Source organism: Procambarus clarkii, chromosome 31 (genome assembly GCF_040958095.1).
Source record: "Procambarus clarkii isolate CNS0578487 chromosome 31, FALCON_Pclarkii_2.0, whole genome shotgun sequence".
Classification (NCBI taxonomy): Eukaryota; Metazoa; Arthropoda; class Malacostraca; order Decapoda; family Cambaridae; genus Procambarus; species Procambarus clarkii.
In genome coordinates, this window is record NC_091180.1 from 40,722,985 (window position 1) to 40,741,104 (window position 18,120).

The 18,120-nt window shown below is 43.3% G+C and overlaps 1 long non-coding RNA gene across 1 annotated transcript; it reads left to right on the forward strand.

The window, feature by feature from the left end:
* Positions 1-4,904: 4,904 nt before the first annotated feature.
* LOC138370162 (uncharacterized) lies at positions 4,905-6,398 on the forward strand. The gene is made up of 3 exons (XR_011230059.1): positions 4,905-5,675; positions 5,818-5,946; positions 6,326-6,398. It is a non-coding gene; the product is annotated as an uncharacterized lncRNA (long non-coding RNA).
* Positions 6,399-18,120: the final 11,722 nt, after the last annotated feature.

An 18,120-nucleotide genomic window follows, 5' to 3' on the forward strand; every position in this document is an offset into this window, starting at 1 on the left:
AGAAAGTTTCGAACATCAAATGATCTGATGGTACCATCACTGAAATATAAGAAAAACTTTTAACAAAACGAAATAAAAACCAATAACTAAATAAAAAATAAACTATACCCACAAAATGAACTGTATGGTAAACAACCCAGCTCAATTCAAATGCAATGTCACACAAAATAATTAAATCAAATAAAAAATATATCGAAATTTATCGATATATATATATATCGAAATATACCTTTAAAAATGAAATTTTTAAAGGCATCTCGAAATTTATGAAAATTAAATTTATCAATGCAATCAGAAACACTGAAATGAAATCAAATCATATTTAGTATAGCGTGCATTGCTATTATGTGCAATAGATGGCGCTGCTTTTCCAAAAAAGCATGTTTTTACTTGTCACAATTGAGGCATGTACATAGTAGGTATATAAAAACACGTGCCTATTCCATCGCAACGTTGTGTCAAAATTTCCAAGCAATCCGTAAAGAGGTTTCGAAGATTTCCCTCACATAAAAAAAACTTGAAAAAATACAGTTAAAAAAAAAAACATGTTTTTTTTTCGCGTCACAGATGTGACATCTATGTAGTGTGTATATAAAAACCCGCTCAGATGCGAATGGAACGTTGTGTAAAAATTTCAAAGCAATCTGTGAAGAATTTTCGGAGATTAGCGATTTTGAACAAACGAATATTTCAATTTTTATTTATATAGATGAGCGAAGCTAAATAACAGTGTAAAAAAAAAATCCTGAAAATTCATTGAGAAGAACTATAACATTGATTAAAACAATTTCCTCGTGGATCCATTTTTCAATTGTGTCTGAACAAATCTAACACAGTTTCCATCAGAAATGATAGTAGGATGCAATGATTTATGACGCACAATTGAATATGTTACAAATTGATTTTTTAGAACATGTGTTTTATTCAAATAGAAAAACATAGTGCATAGTTTTTATACACAAACACATCGGAGGGGAAGGGGACTCACGGCTGAGTGGAGAGCTTTTGGGGGTCGTAGTCCAAATTATCTAGGTTCGATTCCCGGCGGAGGCGGAAATAAATGTGCAGAGTTTCTTGCTCCCTGATGAGCCTGTTCACCTAGCAGTAAATAAGTACCTGCAAGTTAGACAGTTGGTACGGGCTGTTTCCTGAGGATGTATGAGTGTGTACGTGTGTTTGAGAGATATATATGTAGTAGATATACTAGAGGAAAACTTGATTGGTTAGAAAAGCAACATATACAGATATATAAATATAACACTGTCTCTGTGTTAGTTCAGAGTCTTAAAATAGGTAGAATGTAATTATGTGTTAATGTAATTACATTCTACCCACTTCAAGACCCCGAACCAGCACAGAGACAGTAGAAGCAGGAACATAAGCTGCTTATTTTCATGCATGTAATTGCCAATAAATATTCATTCATCCACTTGTTCATCTCATTCATGTTCTGTACCACCTCACTTCCAAGATAATATAAGCTCTTGTTAAAGCATTGTAAATTTGTCTTTGAAAATGTAAGGAGTGCCTTGCGAAACGCATCCCTAGGCATCAGACAATATTAAGTTGTGAAAAATTTCTGGATGTGCTGAATTTCCTGGGTGTGCTAATAACAAAAATATGAGCATCGCTAAGCACTATCATATGTACTAAGCCTAAAAACATAGGGTTATGCCTAAACGGTAGTGCTGAGTGCCCCCAAAGATCAAAACCAGCGTTCTCAACGCTGATATTCGTCGAGCCCTTACCCCCTGCTCTGAATGGAGCAACGATAGTAGGGAGTTTGAAGGAATAACACAGGAGTTGGCAAATAATGGGTACAGGAACGGAGATAAACACTACTATAAGACGACACTTGGACCGGTGGTATAATCCTGAACCTAGAACAGAAACAGCAACACCTCCAATAATATTATAATACAAATGAACCATACACAGTGAACATAAAAAATAAGAAAGAATATTCTAGGTAATGAGGCAGCCAGTAAACAAATATCTGCAGCATAACAAATGACCATGTATTCATTATTAGTTGGAAAATCTTTAATAACTTTATGCAAGAACGTTGAACAACAAAGGGCTGAACTCCACACTTCCTTGTGGAGTTCTCATTTCAAAGTGTTTACTCTCTGGCTTTTACCACCATTAAACAAAACATATGCAGTTCGATTAGACAAATAACCCTTTATCCATTTCAGTAATTTTCCTTGTATTCGTAGCTCTGCAAGCTGTTCTAGTATGATTTCCCTGTTTTCAATGTCAAAGGCTGCTGCTAGATTGATAAAGTTATAGGGGAAAGTGTAAAATGATAGTGCTATTAACGGTGACCTCATTCGGTAAGAGGGTCACCAAATCAGGGTGTGACAATGAGTTACGTGACTCCATGGAGGAAGCTAGGAGGCTCCTCACTTGAGATTGGATTTGTACTCACCTGGTTGTGCTTGCGTGGGATGAGCTCTGGCTCTTTAGTCCTGCCTCTCAACTAGTGAACATTCTGCACCTACATCCACCACCAAGATAATGTTATTAAAACACGACTAAAACAGAAGCGAAAAAGCTACATGGGCATTTCGTTCTAAGTAACTGTATCTAAAACAACAACAATAACACTTCCCTTTTCAAAATCGACTTGAGAATGGTCCAGGACGGAACGAAACGTCGTCGTTCCTTCACTTTCTAGTGTGTGGTCTGGTCAACTTTTTCTATGTTTTGTTCTGCCATCATCATCTGTTCCCCTGTCAAGATCTCTGTCATTGCAGCTTTGTCTTCATCTTTCCACTTCTCCTTAGTGGAACCTTCCTGTTCCTTAAAACCTACTACAACTGCGACTCTTTTTCCTCTTCATCAGCTGACTAGTACATCTTGTTGCTATCTGAAAGTGGCTACTTTCATGGCAACTTCCTTTACTGTGGCCATATCTTCTGGGCTCTTTCTTAGCATATCTGCGGATGAGGCTTGTGCTGTAGAAGTCACTTCTACTTATATATTTTCAGCTTCCTGAGGGATTGTTCGTTTCTGGTACTGAGTATTCTCTTGAAGGCTTTTTATCTCCTAATTCGCTGCCTTTAGTTCATCCTGTAGGCTTGTTGTCTCCCTCATTACTCTCAGTTCCTTCTTTAAATTACCCGACATGCGAATGATCATGTCCTTAATTGGATCACATTGTCCCTCACCTCCAACTGTGTGTTGATGTTTCCCTTCCATGTTTGTTCCCTTCAGACTTCAGAAGAGTGTGTTGTGAAGAGTCCCATATTTGATTGACAAATCCATTATTTACTGAAGCATAAACCCATCATTCAACATTCTTGGTGTGCTTAAATCCTTCTTCACTTACAGTGTTGTGCCGTAAACTGCTTGGGTTGTAGTTGATGGTATTGTGGGGAATTCCTCCCAGCAGGTATTTATTTTTTTATTGCTATTAGTTTATTGAGTTTATTTTATTTTATTATAAATTCAAAGTGGACTGTATATTTTAATTATTATAGAGTTAAAGTGGACTGTATATTTTGAACGGACTGTAGATTTTAATTTTACCCTACTAAGAGTTTTCCTCTTTCACAAACGTGGGAGGGGCTTTAATTTACATAGCCTATCAATCAAATAAATCAACTGATAGAAATTTGCTATAATGGGTTAGCCTACTAATTAATAATGGATTTGTAACATGGGAATGCAGCTTAGGTGTAATAAAGAATAAGACATGGTAATATGCAAGGGACACTCCTCAGTCACATATGCTGAAACTCTGTGGTTTAGGCCCGAATGGCGACTCAGGATGTTGCACCTGGATAAAATGTTGTGATTTCTTCTTGCCCTTGGACTGTATCTGCTGGATAACTACGGAATAGTAAAATGTAACAAATATATGAGGCATAAAACAAGGACAAAATTTCATGTGAGTGGAAAAGGGCTTACCCGTTCTGGGTGGCTTGCCTGCCTCATAACCGATCAATACAATATAGATAAATAATGGCCACTACTATACTTATGTTATGTTAATGTTGGTCGGAGACGTAGTGGTTCCTTTGTCCTTTGTTCCTTTGACTCTGGAGGACACTTGCATTTGTCGCGAAGCTCGTGAGAAGTCTATAAGAATATGTGTGCTGACTGGCATGGCGAGCTGTCCCCTCTGTGTTCGCGTCTCAAGTGACCAACACTTAATAGCTTCTCCCACCGGTTCTGGACGCGTCCATGAGCACAGATCTGAATTCGTCATTTTTGACTTAGGGAAGTAGACCTTTGGTTTGTTTGTGTTTTAGTTGAATCCAGTCCTGGAAAATACTTTTTTATCCTATTTAGTTCCCCGTCTGGTGTTTTGAAGATCCATGTTATATATATATATATATATATATATATATATATATATATATATATATATATATATATATATATATATATATATATATATATATATATATATATATTATTAAATATGACCGAAAAAGTAAGATTAATAATTCTAACACGAATTTTCTCAATCTTTCGTACATTTCTTTTCACTGTTGGAGGTAAATCAAAAATCAATTCTCCAAAATTCATTTTTATTTCTAGTCTGACGCGACACAAGCGCGTTTCGTAAAACTTATTACATTTTCAAAGACTTTAGTTCACAAATACACAACTGAATAGAACTTACGCATCTCCTTACGCATTTCTACGTGAAAAGCCATGCAACCTCTGAAGAGACAACTAACACAACACCTATACCCCCTATTAGACTATTTTACAGGAACTTCTTTTCCACAGCTCATAAAACGGAGGAAAGGGTCCTGAAAGATATTGTTAATAGAAACGTTATCCCTACAGACAAAAATCAGAGGATACAACTGACGATTTACTATAAAACCAGAAAAACGGCCAGCCTACTCATGAGAAACTCTCCAGACACAAAACAGAACGCTTTAAGGTGGCGTTATAATTGTTTGGCCGAAAAAATTCGGCCAAACACGAAAAATTTATAAAAATACTACAACGTTCTGGCAACACCGTGGTGCAAACCGTTTAATGTTATGATAATAAATAACGTAATTAGAGCAAATTTTCCAGCCGCAATTGCCCGAAATCTGGTCCTCGCGGCTCGGGTGCGCCGTAGGGTGATGCGTCATACGTTGTAAGCGTCTAGTATTTCGCAATAGAGTGGAGAATATCTTGTTATGCATATACAAATTATAAACACACTCGCTGGCAACTGTCTTCTGTGAGAGGGAGGGGCTATAATCCGATTACTCTGGCTTAGTCACCCTCTCAGTGTCTGTGCCGGCGGTCGCATGCCTGACGCGCTCGCACAGATCGTATTTTCTTGCATATACTGCACAATGGATATAGTATCGGACAAGAAGAAAGCTCTAAAGGCAAGAGCTCTATGCGTTAGCCAAGTAAAGAAGGAGCGTAAAGCCACACTGAGGCAAAACAAGAGTTCCCTTGAGTGAAGAGAGAGGGCAGCCTCCCGCCCCCACAACACACTACCTCGCCTCACACCCAGGCACCCACACCTCCTGTGGCACCTGCCACACCTCTGTGGCACCTGCCACACCTCCTGCTGCACCTGCCACACCACCTGCGGCACCTGCCACACCACCTGCGGCACCTGCCACTCAAGATCTTAGACCTGCAACTCAAGACGTTCTCCCTCTTGATGTTGCAAGATGTTGCATATTTCAGACCAATTATATTAGGTTAGTATGTATTATGTTTTATATCTTGATACTATATCATAAATAATTGTAAATATAAAGCTGCTGTCTTTTTTTTTATTTTTTTTTATTTTTTTTTTTTTATTTTTTTTTTTAATAATTTTTTTTTTTTTTTTTTTATCAGGCGATCTTCATGGAACTTACACACCTTACTGAAGGAATGCCAATCTACAAGGGTGGTAATTTTGATTGAAATTGGTAGTTCATCAACCTCAGCCAAAGGTGGCTGAACTTTGACCTTCATTTTTTACAGGTAACTAATTTGCAACTATATGGTTGAATAACTTTTTTATTTATTATTCAATTTACATGGAACTTGCACATTATATGTAGAGTCTGTGCCTCTAAAAACTCAAGTTATATATTTCCCCTAAGATCATTTATTGATTTTATATATATTTATAAACATCATTTTGTTGCATAATTTTTTGGGTGAACTTTGAAAATTTGTATTATTGCACTAAATAGGTTTGGGATAATAATGCCACTAGACAACCTTTATTATATAGTATTGTGATAGCTGAGTATCATAGAAATAATATCAGTTGATATTTGTATTTGTTATATCAACTTTAAAACATGTAAAAAAATGGTTAAAAAAAGTTTTTTTTTTTTTCTCCCTCTCTATTTAGGCTGCGATGCTGAAACTTGGACCACTTGCAGCCCTCTTCACGTGTAACACGTCAATAAATTTTCATTGCACTAGAACAACTTTTATGAACCCTAACTATCGCCCCCTTAAAAGAGACTAACGTCGTCTATGCCTTCAAATGCCCTCTTGGGGACTGTAAGCTCCAAAAAACCCAGTATATAGGCAAGACAACAACATCTCTTTCTAGGCGTTTAACGATGCATAAGCAACAGGGCTCCATTAAGGAACATATAATCTCTTCCCACAACCAAACCATCGCCAGAGAAATCCTAGTAAACAACACAGAAATCATCGATAGATACAGCAATAGCAGGCGGCTTGAAGTTTGCGAGGCACTACACATCAAGAAGTCAACACCAGCAATCAACAGCCAATTATTGCTCAACTATATTCTACCCACCTCAAGAATCCGCTCCAATATAGAAGCATCAAGAAATATGGACCAATAGGCTTTCTACAAACACTTCTATTCAATATCCATTGTTTCGTGTTCTGTCTTGTGTTGATGAAATTAATACCCTATTAATACTCTTGTTCTGTCTTGTGTTGATGAAATTATTACCCTATTAATGCCACATCTTGTTCTGTCTTGTGTTAATGCCACATCACCCCTTCCACCTCACTCAAATGTATATATAAAATCGGAGATGCGTAAGTTCTATTCAGTTGTGTATTTGTGAACTAAAGTCTTTGAAAATGTAATAAGTTTTACGAAACGCGCTCGTGTCGCGTCAGACTAGAAATAAAAATTAATTTCGGAGAATTGATTTTTGATTTACCTCCAACAGTGAAGAGAAATGTAAGAAAGATTGAGAAAATTCGTGTTAGAATTATTAATCTTACTTTTTCGGTCATATTTAATAATATATGTCTACAGGAAAGACTGCTACCAAAATATACTAATATATATATATATATATATATATATATATATATATATATATATATATATATATATATATATATATATATATATATATATATATATAGTAGTAGGCATCCTTCAGTCTCGGGAGACTATGGAGTTGCGCCCTAGTTGTCAATCCTGGTGCAGCGTCTGGTGTGACTGATGAGGCCAATCCGAGAGTGGCAGTCCATCCCACACCGAGCACAAACGAAGTCCGATTCTGGTCTGTCTTCCTGGTTACCGGCTTTCCTTCTCTGTCTCTTTGCCTCCGATTCCTTGGCAAGTGACTCCTCGAACTTGGAGAGACCTCGTTGAACAGACTGCCTCCAGGCTGAACGGTCTGCAGCCAGTGTCTCCCATGTAGCAAGATCGACGTCCATGGCTTTCAGGTCCCTTTTGCATACGTCTTTGTACCGTAGCTGGGGCTTGCCTACTGGACGCTTTCCCTGCCTCAGCTCTCCATACAGGAGATCCTTGGGGATCCTGCCGTCGCCCATTCGCACAACGTGCCCGAGCCAGCGCATTCGTCTCTGTTTCAGCATTGTGTACATGCTGGTGATTCTTGCTCTCCCCAAGACGTTGTTATTTGTCACCTTGTCCTGCCAGGTGATGTCCAAGATGTGTCTAAGGCAGCGCATGTGGTAGGCATTCAGCCGTCTTTCCTGACGGGCGCGGAGTGTCCAAGACTCACTGCCATAAAGTAGAGTGCTCAGGACACAGGATCTGTAAACCTGAATCTTAGTATACTCAGTCAGCCTATTGTTGGCCCACACTCTCTTTGTCAGTTTGGACATGGTAGTAGATGCCTTACCGATGCGTTTGTTTAGCTCCGTATCAAGAGAGAGGGAGTCAGAGATTGTGGAGCCCAGGTACACGAAGTCGTGAACAACTTCCAGTTTGGAATCAGAGATGCCGATGTCAGGTGGGGAGTCCACTCCTTGTCCCATGACTTGTGTTTTCTTCAGACTGATGGTGAGTCCGAAAGCCTGAGAGGCCTCGCTGAAGCGGGTTATGAGCCGTTGGAGGTCTTCAGCTGAGTGGGCAGTGACTGCTGCGTCGTCGGCAAAGAGGAAGTCGCGCAGACACCTCACCCGAACCTTTGTCTTGGCTCTCAGCCTGGCGAGGTTAAAGAGCTTCCCATCCGACCTGGTCCGGAGGTAAATGCCTTCCGTGACAGATCCGAAGGCGTGCCGCAGCATAACTGCGAAGAAAATCCCGAATAGGGTTGGAGCCAGTACGCAGCCCTGCTTTACTCCACTTCGGATGTCAAAGGCGCCTGATGTTAGGCCATCAAAGACCACGGTGCCCTCATGTTCTCATGGAAAGATCTGATGATGCTGAGGAGCCTGGGTGGGCATCCGATCTTGGGGAGGATCTTGAACAGGCCATCCCTGCTGACGAGGTCGAAGGCCTTCGTCAGGTCTATGAAGGCTACAAAGAGTGGCTGCTTCTGTTCCCTGCATTTCTCCTGCAGTTGTCTGAGGGAAAAGACCATGTCGATGGTGGACCTGCCAGCTCTGAATCCACATTGTGATTCTGGATAAACTCTCTCTGCAAGTACTTGGAGCCTCTTCAATGCGACTCGAGCAAACAGCTTTCCGACAATACTGAGGAGGGAGATTCCACGGTAGTTGTTGCAGTCGCCCCTGTCACCTTTATTCTTATACAGTGTGACGATGTTGGCATCCCTCATGTCCTGTGGCACCTCTCCTTCTTCCCAGCAGAGGCAGAGAATTTCGTGCAGCTCCATGAGCAGGCTACCTCTGCAGCACTTCAAGGTCTCAGCAGGAATGCCATCTTTGCCAGGAGCTTTACCAGAAGCAAGGGAGTCTAGGGCATCGCTGAGTTCTTCCAGGGTCGGTTCACTGTCGAGCTCCATTAACACAGGCAGACACACAATGGCGCTCAGGGCATCTTCGGTGACCACATTGTCCCTGGCGTATAGCTCAGAGTAGTGCTCGACCCAGCGCTTCAGCTGCAGTGTCTGGTCCTGAATCACCTCGCCAGTGGCAGATTTCAGAGGAGCGGTCTTCCTCTGGATTGGGCCAAGGGCCTGCTTGATGCCGTCATACATTCCCCTTACATTGCCTGTATCCGCTGCAGTCTGTATCTGGGAGCAGAGCTGGAGCCAATAGTTGTTGGCACATCGCCTGGCGCTCTGCTGCACTTTGCAGCGGACGGCCCGAAGGATCTGTAAGTTGCGCCGACTTGGGCAGGCTTTGTAGGCTGCCAAGGCGTTTCTCTTCTCTTCGATTACAGGTGTCATCTCTTCCGAGTGAGCCTCGAACCAGTCTGCCGACCTGCTGGTCTTCTTGCCAAAGGTGGAAATGGCAGCGTTGAACACAGCGTCTCTGAAGTGCTCCCATCTTTTACAGGCAGTGACCCCAGCTGGGCCAGGAAGAGCTTCCTCGAGCACGTGTGCAAAATCTTCCACCTTGTCCTGGTTGCGGGTCTTGGTGGTGTCGATGCGAGGTCTGCCCGCCTTTTTCGAGTGATGAATCTTCTTTGGTTGCATCTTGACCCTGCTACATACCAGGGAGTGGTCGGTGTCACAGACAGCACTCTGGTAGCTACGCGTAATCTTGACGCTGGGTAGACTTGCACGCCTGGTAAGAATCAGGTCAAGCTGGTGCCAGTGCTTGGATCTGGGGTGTCTCCAAGATACTCGGTGTTGAGGCTTTGTGCCGAAGAACGTGTTGGTGACACAAAGACCATGAAGGCAGCAGAGTTCTAGCAGACGTTGCCCGTTTTCATTCATCCTTCCTATGCCGAATTGACCCAGGCAAGTGGGCCAAATGTTGTGCTCGGCACCCACTCTGGCGTTGAAGTCGCCGAGGATGAACAGTGGCTCCTTTACAGGGATTCTCGCTATGACTCTGTTGAGGTCATCGTAGAATTTTTCCTTTGCCTCTGCTGGAGAAGTCAGGGTTGGTGCATATGCACTAATTACATTGACTGGTCCTGTTTGGGAGTACAGTTGCAGAGACAGAATTCGTTCGGTTTCCCCCATCGGTGGCATAATGTGTCCCAACAGTGCATTCCTGACGGCAAATCCCACACCATGTTCTCTGGTCTCATCTGGAGGTTTTCCTTGCCAGAAGAAAGAGAAGGTTCTCTCTCTCACAGATCCTGATTGTGAGAGTTTGTAGTTTTTAACTTGTGAGAAGTTTTGGAATAAATTAAAATTGGTATAAGGAATTTTAGCTCGGAAAATTTCTAAGAACTTTCTTTATTCTTTAACCTTTATTCCTGTCGTGATATTCAACTAGGTCGCCTGAGGAAGGACTTGCTTAGCTAACACACCAGTGTAGTAACCAGCTCATTCCTCACTTTGGGACCATGTATGAACAATTGACTAGGCGCGAGCAAACGCCGAGACCCCAATGAAAATTGAAATCCCCCCCACTTAGGCCGCCGACCTTCGCCAATCGCCGAAGCGAATCTAACGAGTAGGTCACGGGCTCTCACAACAATAATTTATTGTTGTGTGGTGCCGTATATTTGATCCAAAGCTCAGAAAATTAGTCTCAATGTTAGTCGAGTGTGAAGAACATTTACATAACAATAATAATGTGTGGGGGTGTAACGAAAAGACAGTGTTAACCATAACAACTTAGTTTATTCAATAAAGTACTAACTACTACAACAAAACAAAAGAAATGTCAATGACGTTACTGGAAATCCTTCCTGTGACACTATCAATGACAGCTAGACACCAGCCCCTCGGACTGCATAATGAACTAACTCGAACATAAGCGTGACCACAGAGGAATCAACAAGCAAGCAAGAACTAACAGATCTATAATCACAATTACAACAAATGACACAGTAGGTTCTGAAACACGTCTCCAGTATCCTCCTAACTGTTCTACGCCTCAGTGCAGTCTACTCCTGCAACAGCGGTTGCAATGCAATCAAATCAGTAGTCTTTCAATGACAACAATAACTAATGGGTTCACTGGCAACTCCAGCACCCTTCCTCAAATTAATCCTTACGTTAACACTCCGTCCCACGGACGATCAACAATCAATAACAATTGATTTACGTTAATAACACAATAACATTTACGTTAATAACAAGGTAACATTTACGTTAAATTAACAACTCTTACAACTGTCACTAGTAACGCGGAAATCAAACAACACTCTACCCGTCGAGCATTCAGTGAGAAAATCCCATTAATCCCTGTACTTCCAGACAGCTGATTAATCTCTTTACTAGTTACGTTAATTTACGTTAATCGGTTACTAATCACTCAGCGATGGTAAACTCTGATTTACAATGTCCAAAGTGCTAAGAGAACGGTAATCACTCGTGATTACCTTTAGAGTAATTAATTACTATCCTCAAGATCAATAATTAAACAATTAAAATACGCAACCTTTCACACTGGCTCAGCAATTTACATTAAGGTACGAATTCCGTCTGAGCCTTCCATACTCAGACCAATTCAGGCGACTAATAACAGTAATTAGCCCCACGTTTACGTTATTCTAAAATGACGCTACTCCTCTCACGAGTCAATCAAGTGCCGGTACTTCCGGGTAGATAACGACGTTACGTTAATGGAACAATGTAGCCTTCGTGTGAGTCGATCAAACAAGGATCGAGATTAATTACTTTGACTTCCTGAAACACGTCAATTACCCGGCCCACTGACCGTTAATTACGACAGACAATACTCTAATTCTTATCTGGCTGATGGCTAGGCTCCTCGAGACTACCGTAGCTGCTTGCAGGAAAGTAAATTAACCCAAACGCATTCTACGTTACTCAAATTGTCAAAGAACAAATTCTCTTAAAGCAATGGGCGTTCCCTTGGTTACGTTATATTAATTGCCTCGCAATCACCTCACTGAATACTGGACTTCGATGTCCTACCAGATAACCAGGAGAATATATGTATATCCAAGTACTCGTCTACAGCCGAGTTCACCCACGACAATGACAAATCACACTAACAAATCACAGTGATTTACGTTACAATCCGGTTGCAATGACAATACTACAGAATCTAGTAAAATAACATACAGGACATGAACCCTCTAGAACACTGCCCCACAATGGTTTTACTGGACTGCAATCACATCCGGTGATTGCTCAACACTAGCAACAATCACTATCAAATAACAACCCCCTTTGCAATAACACACACGGCAAGTACTCCAATTTCCAAATATTAGGATACTGCACACACTTACTTACTTACTGCTGCAAATGACCCCTAGAACATAGGTCAATATATTGCAATCACCACACAGTAAATAACACATTAACACTGGGCACCGTGACACTACGATTATATATATATAATTACCACTGACACATGTAGCCTACAGCTATCAAACGTTATTGGGAACACTAAGGAGAATCTCACACTCCTTAAATCACATGGGTGAGTGATTTATCGGTCACGCATGCCGATAAACACTCGAGAGTTCGAGTGTTCGAGTGACTCGAACACTCTGTCGTTACTCGACAGAGCGGGGGCGGTCTCTCTAGACGGCCTCGTCACTCACCAAACCTCACCAAACTTACGTTAATTAATACTGCAACCACAATATATATATTTATATAAATCACACTTGTCACGGCCCTGGGAACACTACAAGAAATTTAAGCCACACTGTGGCACACTCCACAATAATCATTGCCAGGAATCACTGGCGTTACACATACCTGAGCGCTCAGTGTTGGAATTCCACACCTGCAAGACCACACATGGAAATGATATCACTCCGTCCCACGGACGATCAAAAATGATTACCACAATGAAATAAAAGAATTTATTACATGGACATCCTCTCCGTCCTTGGCTAATCTATGTATATTCTGTGTTCCCGTGTGTACCCACACACACACACACACTGTACGTCTGTGTACACTTAAGTCCCTCTGGACTGACAAGATGACAACACAGGTGATTAATCTCCTCGCCCACAATTCACTCCACCTGAACAGGTGCTGCGTGACAATGTGACGGAACACTTGACCTCGAATTCAAGCTTTAGAGACTACTAATCACCGAAATACACACATAGGTACTTACTCATTCACACTGCCGGCTTTACACACCATTCCCATACATCAGGCACCCCGCTATAGGTGGCTGGCTCGCTCCGGGTGGCGTAGGCGGCGGTAGTTCCTGACCGTAGTACTTACACGGAAAATTGGCGCACACTCGAACCCCTCCCACTCAACACGGCCGAGTTCGCACCCTCGACTCCCCGGTGAAGTGAAGCGTTCATACCCAGGTGACACGCACAACGATAGCGTCTCACACCAACCTTGGGAAATTGCCTTAACACTGACACGAATTTCCCCGTTCCCATCGACTGCTACAGAGCACTAGCAAGTCTAATCATCACTGGTATGGGATCTACGAGTCTGTTGCTGCTCGTATGCACATTCCCCCACGATCCCAGATCACTGTACCTCTACCCCCTGCATACAATAATGTCTTAAACCCCTCCAAGCGACGACTTCGGCCGGATTCTGTGACGACCGATGTCGTAGGTGAAGCAGGAAGCATCAGCAGTTGTAGTCCAGCCACCACGACGCCCTATACTCCAATTTGGCCGAATTGAGTACAGGATGCGTCTTGACAAGGTGGCGGCTGAGTTCAGAATAATGCTCACACCGGCTCTTCCCGCGTCCTTCTCGAAATAACCAATGAGAGGAAGGCATACAGCGGCCTACCCCTCTCATCCAATCAGCGACGGTGTAGCATAGCCCCTAGGGCAACTCCAAGATGGCCGACCAACATGGCGGCTCAAGATGTTTACTAAGATGGCGGCTGTCTCCATGACAACCACTCAAGTGGCCGGCGAGCGTGGGGCCCCACATGTTTCACCCCACGCCTGCGGCCTAGGCGTTCGCGCGCAAAGTTGTCTGGCCCCATGCCATACAATGAGATGATGCTATCAGCTCTAGCACTGTCCACAGACATGCCACCCCGGCCAGGGTAACATTTATGGACTGCTGATGACTGGGGCTCTCACATGAGCCCAAACACTAGATGTTTCGGTTGCTGGTACAAAACTTAAGTCCGCCCACTTAACAAGTGCACTTAACAAGTGTACTGGCTCCCACAGGCATAAGAGCACTATTGTAAGTGAGCTGGTGAACCACCCCCTCACATAACTCCCCACCAAAAAGATAAAATTTCCCGGAGGAAAATTTCATCTAAAAATCACCAGCCACTTACACTTGGCTCTTACTTAAGTGCACGGCGGCTGGGTGGTGGTGGTGATTCATCCGTTTTCTGTTGACGTCGGTGGCTGGCGGGACAAGATGTGACGTCACTGGCTCGTCCAGGGTGGTACTTCCTGACCATAGTGCGGTCGTGCTCAGGTCCTGGGTCCAGGTTAAGCCGGCTCAACGCCTCGCAGCTTCCCTTCCTCAGTCCCTTCACACACTCGCCCCACAGGTCTGTGTCATACTGGACACAATAGGTAGCACACTGGGATGGACTTACCAATGAAGTACAGACTCAACACCTTCCCTACCCTACCGACACAATCCCGACAGTTAGCAGACTGTCTTGACTTCCCGGTGACAGGGTCTTTCTTCCTGTCTGTCTGTCACTCTCAGACCGGGTTGCTCTACCGACTGAGTTGACCGGGCTGAGGCCTCTTCAGCAGCTGTCAAACCTCGCCCCTCACTGAGCACTAGGTCACTGACCTGCTCGTTCATCAATCTCTCAGCGACCGTTCGTTTGTCTGAACGATCTTCCAACAGCCTGAAAGATTGGTCCAGAATATCCACTTCACTTGTGGGAACCACAGCTACCTTAGCCTCACCACTGGTAACATCCAGCAGACGTTTACTCTCCTGAGTGGTGTTAACCCTCGCGGGTCTGGCTGGTCGACAGGTCGTGGCGGGATCACCTGATCTGGGCCACACCCGTCTCACTGGGCTCACCCCCGTTTTCTGTGAAATGAAAGAAGGAAAATTGCTCTTTTTCCCTTTTACCTCATGCACCTGATCTTTCGCCTGATAAGAGGCGACCTTGACTTCCTCAGCTGGCGGCCGTGTGACATCGCCGTCAGCTGGTGAGACCCATCTGAGTCCCCCTGAATCAGTTCTCGTTTTCTGTGCAATAGGGAGAGAAGGATGGCTCCGGTTTCCTTTCACCTGCTGCGCCTCTTCTTCTGTCTGGGCGGCGGTGACCTCTGCTCGACCAGCCGGCTGACGCTTGGTGTCAACGCCAGCGGGTTTAACCTTCCTCTCACCTGTTCCTGTTTCCTCTGGGTCATTTCCACAGGACAGACCCACCTGGTTCCCTATACCAGGAGTATTACCTATCAAAAGTCCATACACTGCCTTTCTACTTAGCGCAGCTTTGATCTTACCTTTGATATATGGGGTATCTACCAACACGGACACTTCTTCCATGTCCTTACCAGTGCCATCTGGGTACTGGACATGGAGGGTTCGACCTGTTCTACTCTCAGGCTCAACCAAACTGTTCCTGACCATGTTAACTGTAGCACCCCGGTCTCGAAAGACACTCGTCCATTGCCCATTAACTCTTCCTCCAGTTAACTCGAGTGTGTCTCTTAGGGCATCACCTCCCACGGTACTCATGCCTGTAACTTGCACCTTGGTCACCTTCTTAGTCTTAAGCCTAGTGTTGCTCGGGCACTTAGCTGCTCGGTGACCTGCCATGTTGCATGTGAAGCACCTGGGTCCCTTAACCTTGGGTTTCTGTTGGTGTCCCTTAGACTTACTTTCTTTAGGTTTGGCTCCCTTACTTGGAGCTTGAGTAAACCTTTCAACCTTCGTCACACATCGATCTAGGTATGCATCCCTAGGATCGATCTTCTCCTCTCTTGGTAATAGAGGAGGTATCTCTACTTCCAGCGCCTGTACCTCTGAGCTTGGCGCGGCAGGAGGGGCTTGACTCCCCGTCCTTGCCTCGGATTGCACTCTTGCAACTTCCAATCTAGTCAATCTCTCGTGGTGGGCATTCCACATGTAAGCCACAAATTTGGCCTTATCCTCTCTTTGCAGTTTCATAGCATCAGCTTGAGCTGCTAGGTACTCTAAAGTAATTTCCTCCTGGGGTTGTTCAGTCCCCCTCCTGAGAGGTTGTTCTGGTATCTGATTGACTACTCCTAACGAAACGTTTCTGTGGCCCAAGGAATCAGTCCTTAGCCTAGGCTGGGGTCGCGACTCCCCTTCCTTCTCCTGGGGTGGACTCAATCCCACACCCCCTGACATACCGACTATACCACGGTCGGCTAGGGGAACTCCCTTGTCCCCTAGATCACTTCTGTTTGCTCTTTCTAGACATAGACGCCGTACATAGGCATTATGGTCCTCAACATACCGCCTACATTCCTCATCTGTACGACTGTTTCTATCCTTTGGCAGCACGCCATACTTAGTCACATACAGATATACGTACTTACGCCTATAATCCTCATCCATTCTGTGTGTGTGGTGTGTGTGTACCTAATCCTGCTAACCGACAACATACACACCCACAGCAATATTGTTCTGCAATGTTCTGCACACCTTTCATAGGTTTCTCAACTTGATGAATCTTACTTTTCTGATTATGAATCAAAAGTCTACGGCCCCACGTTGGGCGCCACGCTGTGAGAGTTTGTAGTTTTTAACTTGTGAGAAGTTTTGGAATAAATTAAAATTGGTATAAGGAATTTTAGCTCGGAAAATTTCTAAGAACTTTCTTTATTCTTTAACCTTTATTCCTGTCGTGATATTCAACTAGGTCGCCTGAGGAAGGACTTGCTTAGCTAACACACCAGTGTAGTAACCAGCTCATTCCTCACTTTGGGACCATGTATGAACAATTGACTAGGCGCGAGCAAACGCCGAGACCCCAATGAAAATTGAAATCCCCCCCACTTAGGCCGCCGACCTTCGCCAATCGCCGAAGCGAATCTAACGAGTAGGTCACGGGCTCTCACAACAATAATTTATTGTTGTGTGGTGCCGTATATTTGATCCAAAGCTCAGAAAATTAGTCTCAATGTTAGTCGAGTGTGAAGAACATTTACATAACAATAATAATGTGTGGGGGTGTAACGAAAAGACAGTGTTAACCATAACAACTTAGTTTATTCAATAAAGTACTAACTACTACAACAAAACAAAAGAAATGTCAATGACGTTACTGGAAATCCTTCCTGTGACACTATCAATGACAGCTAGACACCAGCCCCTCGGACTGCATAATGAACTAACTCGAACATAAGCGTGACCACAGAGGAATCAACAAGCAAGCAAGAACTAACAGATCTATAATCACAATTACAACAAATGACACAGTAGGTTCTGAAACACGTCTCCAGTATCCTCCTAACTGTTCTACGCCTCAGTGCAGTCTACTCCTGCAACAGCGGTTGCAATGCAATCAAATCAGTAGTCTTTCAATGACAACAATAACTAATGGGTTCACTGGCAACTCCAGCACCCTTCCTCAAATTAATCCTTACGTTAACACTCCGTCCCACGGACGATCAACAATCAATAACAATTGATTTACGTTAATAACACAATAACATTTACGTTAATAACAAGGTAACATTTACGTTAAATTAACAACTCTTACAACTGTCACTAGTAACGCGGAAATCAAACAACACTCTACCCGTCGAGCATTCAGTGAGAAAATCCCATTAATCCCTGTACTTCCAGACAGCTGATTAATCTCTTTACTAGTTACGTTAATTTACGTTAATCGGTTACTAATCACTCAGCGATGGTAAACTCTGATTTACAATGTCCAAAGTGCTAAGAGAACGGTAATCACTCGTGATTACCTTTAGAGTAATTAATTACTATCCTCAAGATCAATAATTAAACAATTAAAATACGCAACCTTTCACACTGGCTC